The following is an 8417-nucleotide window of genomic DNA, read 5'->3' on the forward strand; positions in this document are numbered from 1 at the left end:
CCTGCCTTTCTCTTATAACGTATGATGGCAGATAGGACTTAGCCCAGTAACTCAAGTGATCACCTTCTCTTAGACACTTTCTCATCACTGGACACAATACCCGACACTCACAACTTAAAGTAGGAAAGGTTAATTTTGCCTCATTGTTTCAGCCCAGGGTTGGCGAGCTCCAAGGCAGAAAAGGCATGATGAAAGGTCTCGTATGAACAGCTGCTAGTCCCATAGCAGCCAAGAAGCAGAGAGAGAAAGAAGAACCAGTGATGAGAATTTACCCTTACATCCAGTGTCTTGAGCCTTTCAATCAGGCCCTCCCTCTCAGCACAAAATCTTTCAGGAACACTTTAGATCTAAAGCATAGCACCTCATCTCAAGATTCTCAATTATATTTGTAAAAATGTGACTATAAAGCAAATATTGATAGGTTCTAGGGAATAGAGCCCAATATCTGTGAAGGTCAGATGCAATAAATTATCCTTAGAAGGTATGTATGTGTACTCCACACCCTTAGAAATTTCACTAAGGTGGCAAACACTTGAAACTTTTTCACATTTATGTCCCACTGTCTGACACATAAATATCGTATCACCAGGTCTAGAAAAGTTGCAACCTCATGCTTACTAGGTCTAATCAGGAAAAGGTTCAACAATTTGTAAAATATAATGATACTCAGATGCCAATAAAAAGAATTTTCAGTGTCTAATTAGTATATATTATTTATAATACAAAATCTTATAGACTTTTGTTAGAAGAATGTCAGACATTCTGTGAAACTAAATTGTTTCTGGAAGACAAGGGCACCAGCTGAGTAGTCAGGCTGTTCAGATCCTTTTGCTTTTCTGCAAAAGCTTAAATTCTAGTCTAAGCTTAAATGTAGGCAGACTCTGGTACAGGTAAGTAAGGCTTTCAATTTAAAAAATGTACAACTTTCTATCTAGTCTAGTAGATAGTTCTCAAAGAAGACAGAAAACCCAAAAGACCTAACCATCATGTAGCATAAAATTCTGGTTTTGGGGATGAGCAACTGAGTAAATTCCCCAAAATGTATTCTATAAAGCACAATTTGGAACACAAGTGTCTGTGTGTGTTAGCTGAATAATGTTCCATTTGAACTGATATTCTACTTCCTTGGGAGCTATAGATATTTCCTGTAGAACTTGTTATGAGTTCTAGAGTTCTAGATCTAGAAAGAACATACTCTTCTCAAAGTAGAATATATGAAAGCAGTATGGTCAAAGAGGAACAATAAAGCCAAGCAGACAGCAGACTGTTAGGGGGTGCAGTGTAACAGCTAACATCTAGCCTGTCAGGGAAGTGGATTAGAAACAAAGGTGTCCTATTTACCTGAGCTACACAGAATCTGACACAGCTAGAGAGAGAAAAGTTCTCAGATTCTCAAAGGTCAGGATAGAGATTCTAAAACTCAGTCTGCTTATAGACATAATTTTTCCTTCTAAAATATTTTTAATGGGAAACAGTATAATGAAAAATGCATTGTTATATGGCTGCCCAGCCAAAGCCTACAATTTGCAGTATCCCTTGCAGTGAGGGTGACTGGGATCTGGTCAGTGTGATGCACTTGGGAGTGACATTGTCACTTTGAGGTTGCTTAGGAGTGAAGTACTGTATTTGGTAGCATAAAAAGATTAGCATTTTCCTCCCTTCCCCTGTTTTTATTTTCCAGTTACTGGATATATTACTGACTGTTACAGTTTTGCTAGGACAGATCCACACTACAGCTTAGTGTTTTTGACAATGCTCAGTGACTCCTTCCCCTGTCAGGGATAGGTACTGACTGTATGTGCAGATTTGACCATAGAGCCTTTCAGCCCGTGCTGATCAAATCGGTTCACATATGAGGAGTGACTGAACCTTACAGTGTATGCCGAACTTTCAAAAGTGTATCAGGGTCAGAAGCACATTGCCGTTCATCCCACTCACAATACTCCCCCTAGCTTCAAAAATACATCATTCTTGTCACTTTCTGAAGCAGTTCTGAAAGTCCTTCACTGTAACACGTTTTTAAAAAAAAAAATTAAACAGACACTGTATTTTTATCACACCTTCTATCCCCGGGCACTGCATCACTGAGGTCTCATGCAGACTTAAACCAATAAATGATATTTTCTTGACTTTTCAATCTCCGACCTTGGAGCTCTGGGTGATCTCTGATTGACAGGGCCCAGACTGTGACCTGTACCCGTCTATTAGAGAAGCTAAGAAATCAAGCACAGGGATTTTTCAGTGTCCTCAAAGGGCCAATTCTAAGACTCCCTGAAGGTTCTTGAGGGTGTTTAAGTTTCTCATGTAAAATGGCATAGAATTTGTATAGAACCTGCACATATACATTCTATACACTTTTAATAAATCTCTACACACAATGCCAAACACAATGGAGATTCCACTGAATATTTGTTTTAATGTATTATTTAGGAGATAATGACAAGAAAATATCTGTATATGTTCAGTTCAGACACAATTTTTTTCAAATGTTTTTGATCCACAACTATTTAGATCTGCACATGGAAAGCCAGGAGATTCAGCTGGCTTCCATGTGTCCTTAGAATTGTAAGTGGGAAGGTTTTTTGTTTTTTGTTTTTTGTTTTTTTTAAAAAAATAAAGAGTGTTCAGATGTTCTGGACAATGAAGAAAGAATGAACAATCACTACTGCAGGGATAGATTTATGATCTGTCTACTGTAGTGCCTGGGCTAGCGGATGCTGAAATGAAGATGTGGATATTTAAAGAAAGAAATGAATACTGAGCTTTTGCCTTCGTTTTTTACCAGTACTAAAAACTCCCCATGGGACTGACAGCTTCCCCAAACCTGGGCTGTGGGACCAAAGCCCTGCGAACTCCGCTACTACTTTTCCCAGTGTGTATCCTCTGCCTTCTATCACTGGTCCGATTAGAGACCTGTTTTAACCCAGACCGTGAAAATTACAGTGGTGCACCTTGCCTTAGTGCGAGCGTCGCTCAGCACGGGAACCCTCTGGGCAGCGCCCTCAGACTCCGGGGCTTGCTTGGCCACCGCAGGCTTCCTCTCTACAGCTCAGTAGCCTGCTGAGCAGAGCCTGTCACCTTCCGCGCTGCTGCTTTCCTTCTCCACTTATCTGTTCCCGCTAAGCCCTGCGTGCCTTGAAACCCAGCCCACTGTAATCCCAGCAACAATAAGATACACTCAAAGGTGGTTTCTAGTTGCTTAGAGCAAATAATTATATTAACAGTGTGTGAGACTAGAGTCATAACAAATCACTTACATGCTGACAAAGGAAATTAAATTCATTTGGTCTACGGTGGCAGTGGGGGATCTGCATTTTCAAAAAATTTCCATGAGTAAGCTCTGTGATGTGCACCTCCAATTAAGAGCTGTGGTTGTAGAATTCTGAGTTCTATTACTGGATGTATACCTCCAGTTAAGAGCTGTGATTTTAGAATTCTCTCAGTGCTATTACTAGTAATCACAAAACAAAGGAGGGGACTGAGACCAACAAGTCAAAGACCTAGTTTTCAAGCCAGCTATCCATTTGACCTCAGGGTTAGTATGGGAAGGAGCCAGTGGTTTTCTATGGAGTATAAGGAACAGAACTTGGGATTGCTGAGGTCCTTCCAACTTGGGAATTCTCAAATACCTGATAAAATGCAGCGCTTTTCAAAAGCATCAGGATTCTTGGTGATGCAAAGGAAAACACAACTTTGAGATGAGCCTGGTGTAAGTTTGAATTCTGCAGAAGTCATTTGCTACTAGCTGTAGGACCATGGGCAAGTCATAAATTTTGAAAAATGGGAACAATATTGGCTCTCTCTTACATTTGTTATAAAAGCCACAGGAAGAAAATTAGGGATAAAATTGTTTCTACCCCTTTGGGTTGATGGGAGGATTAAATGAGTTAAAACATGTAAGACAATTATACACATATGACAAGTGTTTGCTGTTATTATTTTATTACAGTGATAGGACTTTGGACTACCTTAGGACTCTGTCTGGCATACTTTTGATACCCAGAGTTGTCACTTCCTTTCTTTTTAATCTCCCAAAGTGCTTTAAGCAGAAAAGTCCTAAACTCAGTGAAGGTTACAAATTGGTTTGAACTGGCTGAGTGATTTTGAGCACTCGCTTTTATCACTTCCAGTTTTTTTAAATGGCTTAATTTTTCTCTCTGTTTCCAGTCCTGTGATGAGGCTCTCAGTACATAAAGCACACTCACCAAGTAGTCTCATCTGTCCGCTCATCGGCTAGGTTCTCTCTGCTGTATGCACAACAGGATAATCAGATTGCCTGTGGGAAACAGCAGCCATGAAAGATCAATGAGCATAATATATGATCTAAATTTGTATCAGTGGCTGCCAAATTAAGAGTGAAACCAAGGAAACATTTCCCTGGATGCAAACACAACAGGGTACGGTCTCAACACTGTGGTTGGTAATTAGTCCATGGGGTTACAGATGGCCAGTGACTCACTGATTTGAGCAGACGGGATTACCTCAAAGAGTGTGCTACGCCGGACCTCAGAGAATGTGAATGGATTTTCCACACCCATTTCCTGGAAGACCAATTATACACTACTTCAACAGAAATCAGATGAAAACTGAATGCAATTTACATATGCAATATGTAATGTCATGTCGCTGCTGAAAGTATATCTGGCACAACACCTCCATTTTCTTGGTTTTTGTTAATTAAGTATATTGGTACATTTTAGTATACATGATGACCACATTCATTGTAGAGAATTTGTTCTTGTACATGACAAAAGTTGATTCCTTTTTTCCCATTCCCCTACCCTGCCTTCAACTCCTCTTCCCTCCTTATTTACTAAAGCTTTGTTTCCATTTTTTCCTTCTTTTCTTATTTTTAACCTTTTCCCTTCCTTCCTCCCCTACCAGTTCCCCTTCCCACTTGAATATTTTCTTCCTATTTCACAGTATCTATTATACATTTTGGTCCTTATTTACACTCTTAGTTTCTCACACCAGTGAAATAATGTGTTTTTTTCATGTGTGTGTTCAATTTATATCACTTAAGAGAATGGTCTCAAGGTATATCCATTCACCTAGAAATGTCTCAAGCTTATCCTTCTTTATGGCAGAGTAGTACTCTATTGTGCAGAAAAACTACATATTCTTTATCCAGTCATCAGTTGATGGGCATTTTGGCTGTTTCTAAGATTTTTCTATTGCAAACTGCACAACTATCCACATGGGTGTGCACATATCGCTCTGGTATGATGTTTTTAATTCTTTCGGGAAGACACCAAAAAGAGAAATAGCTGGGTCGAATAGAACCTCTAGTCTTAGCTTTTTGAGGAAACTCTACACTGATTTTCACAGTGGTTTCACCAGTCTACACTCCCATCAACACTGGAGAATTGTTCTTTTTTTCCCCACGGCCTTGCCAGAATTTGTTATTGGTTGACTTCTTGATAACAGCTATTCTTTGTAGGGTGACATGGAATCTCAGTTGTCTTAATTTGCATTTCTCAAATGATCAATGATGTTAAACATTTTTAATATGTTTACTTGCCATTTCTACTTCTTCATGTGAGAAGTGTCTATTTCAGGTGCCCATTTTTAGACTGATTCTTTAGAATTGGGAGAGGTCGATTTTGTTTTTTAGTTCTTCATATACTCTAGATAATAGTTCTTTGTCTGAGGAACAACTGACAAATTTTTTTCCCACACTGTAGGTTGTCTCTTCGTTCTGTTAACAACCTCAGTTTAAAGATGAGGAAACTGAATGCTTGCATGTCAATGAATTATGAATCTATACTTTTTTTGCATGAAGGTTGATAACAGACACTATAGAACTAGGTTTGTCTAGGACATTTAAAATTGTAATCTTTGATGGTGAACTTCTACATACTTTTACAAACATTTGCTTTTTATGACCAAAAATGTCTGGAATAGAGTATGTGTTTTGTACTGAAAGAGAGATGGGGAGAGCTGAGTAATTCATGGAGTAAACTGGATCCAGACTACTAGACCAACTAGTGGTGCTGCCTCTTACCAGCAATATCTCTGAGAAGGTTACTTTCGGTTTCTGTGCCTCCATGTTCACATATATATGACTGGATAATCACTGTTGGTGCTTGCCTCTATTGCCAACAGTTAATGCATTAATATAAAGCATTTAGAAGGGTGTCTACACATAAGAAGCATTATTTAATATTAAGTTTTCATTTCAAAATGAGCAATTCCTGTTTTTATTTTTAAGTACTTCAACAGTTGTGGGCTGGCCGCAGAAATTTCAGGGAGTGGAGCTACAGAAGTGGACTCCAGTGATAAGGCTTTCCACGGACAGTCCATGTTCTGGAAATAATAGTGCTCCTATGTTTATCTTTTACAATCATGATTTTATCTTTTCATTTGAAACAATCATTTCAGAGTCAGCTCTACTCTAATCTTAATAATAATCAAAATTAGCTGCTGAGGTAATGGGGCAGTTCTGTGTGACAGTGCATCGTATCTGAGACCAAGAATTCTACCTTTGGGTCTGAAGAATCTCTGGTCTAAATGTCCCATTTCCTTTTTCTTTTTTACAGAGCCCTGGCCCCAGCGTGCCACTCTGAATGGCCTGCTTTGCTCTTTCCCAAGTGGATGTATATTTTAAACATATATTTTTCTTCTATGAGAAAAAAAATATAATTTTTTTGGAATTTAACAGTGGTTGTTATATTGCATACTGTTGTCTTCAAATTAGTTGCTCATTTTACCAGATAAAATCATGCAAAGTTGATCAAAAAATTAAAAAGAAAAAAATTTAAGCATCAACTGTTCCTTTCAATAAACCAATAGAAATCAGCTGTGTGATTATCCCAGCTAGTCTTATACGTACATATACATTTTTTCCCCTCCTTCATTCTTTCCTTTCTCCTTTCCCTCATCCCAGTCGTTCCTCCCCTTTGAGTAGTTTCTTTCCCTTTCACAGTATCTGTTGGACTTAATTTTTGGGTTACTTGCATGGTAATGATCAAACATACGGTCATATGAAGACCCTCACCAAACTCTGGCACAGTTGTGAGATCTCCCTTTAATCCACTCCATTCTCTGTAATAGTTAATTTAAATATCACACCACAAAAGTAACATAATAAAGCCCAGTTAAAATTCTTATTGTTTGGCCATGGTAATCAGTTTGGTGGTATTTTAAAATATCATGTAGAAAGCTTTTTTAAAACATAAGTTTTTTCCCTTTAAATATAAATATTTTCTTGTCTAATGAAAAACACTTAGTCAAATTTCTCTTCATATACCTAAAACCCTATACCATTTACAGAATAGCAGTGACTTTTTCCCTTCTTGTGGAGAAGATGAGAGATTAGCAAATAGAGGGTACTAATAAAGCATGTGATGAACTCTTATCAAAGATAAAGTTATTATTGCAACAAATGGATTGTATCACACTTGTAAAGTTCCCATCAAAAATTGCCACAAAAAATTGTACTAGCTTGCTGTTCCTGTTTAATATTCTTATATTTTAAAATTTCCAAGAGGGATCTACACATTATACCTATGTTACAGTAAACAATGAAACATTCGTTGGCATTCAGTATCTCTAGTCACTTAACCAACCTACATTCTTGTCTTTTCTCCCCTCATCTGGGGTGATTTTGCTTTCCTCTACTTTTTTCTCCAGTCAGATCTTATTGGTACATTTTAGATATACACAATGACCACATTCATCATACAGAATTTGTACCTGTACATGATAGAACTTGTTTCTTTTTTCTCCCCCTCCCCTTAGCCTCACTTGAATCCCTCCTCCCTTCCCCATTTACAAAAGCTTTGCTTCTGTTTTTTCCTTCTTTTCTTATTTTTTTTTTTTTTACTTTTCCCTTCTTTCCTTTCCCCCTCTTCCCTCCCTGGTTCCCCTCCCTATTTGAACATTTTCTTCCTATTTCACAATACCTATTATACATTTTGGTCCTTATTTACACTTTTGGTTTCTCACACCAGGAAGCGATGTGATATTTATACATGTGTGCCCAGTTTTCCTCACTTAAGAGAATGGTCTCAAGATGCATCCATTTACCTAGAAATGGCTCAAGTTTATCCCTTTTTATGGCAGAGTAGTACTCCATTATATAAAAGAACCACATCTTCTCCATCCATTCACAAATTGATGGGCTTTTGGGTTGGTTCCAATATTTGACTATTACCAACTATGCCACTATAAACATGGTTGTGCATATACCACTGTGGTTTTGTGTTTTTAATTCTTTTGGGAAGATACCAAGAAGGTGAATAGGTCCATTAACTGGAACCTCTAGTCTTAGTTTTTTGAGGAATCTCCACACTGACTTCCACAGTGGTTGTAGCAGTCTGCACTCCCACCAACACTGGAGAAGGGATCCTTTTTCCCCACAGCTCCTCCAGCATTTATTATTGGTTGATTTCTTAATTATAGCCATTCTTTGTGGG

The sequence above is a fragment of the Chinchilla lanigera genome, unplaced genomic scaffold (genome assembly GCF_000276665.1).
Source record: "Chinchilla lanigera isolate Chin_1 unplaced genomic scaffold, ChiLan1.0 scaffold00030, whole genome shotgun sequence".
Taxonomy (NCBI): Eukaryota; Metazoa; Chordata; class Mammalia; order Rodentia; family Chinchillidae; genus Chinchilla; species Chinchilla lanigera.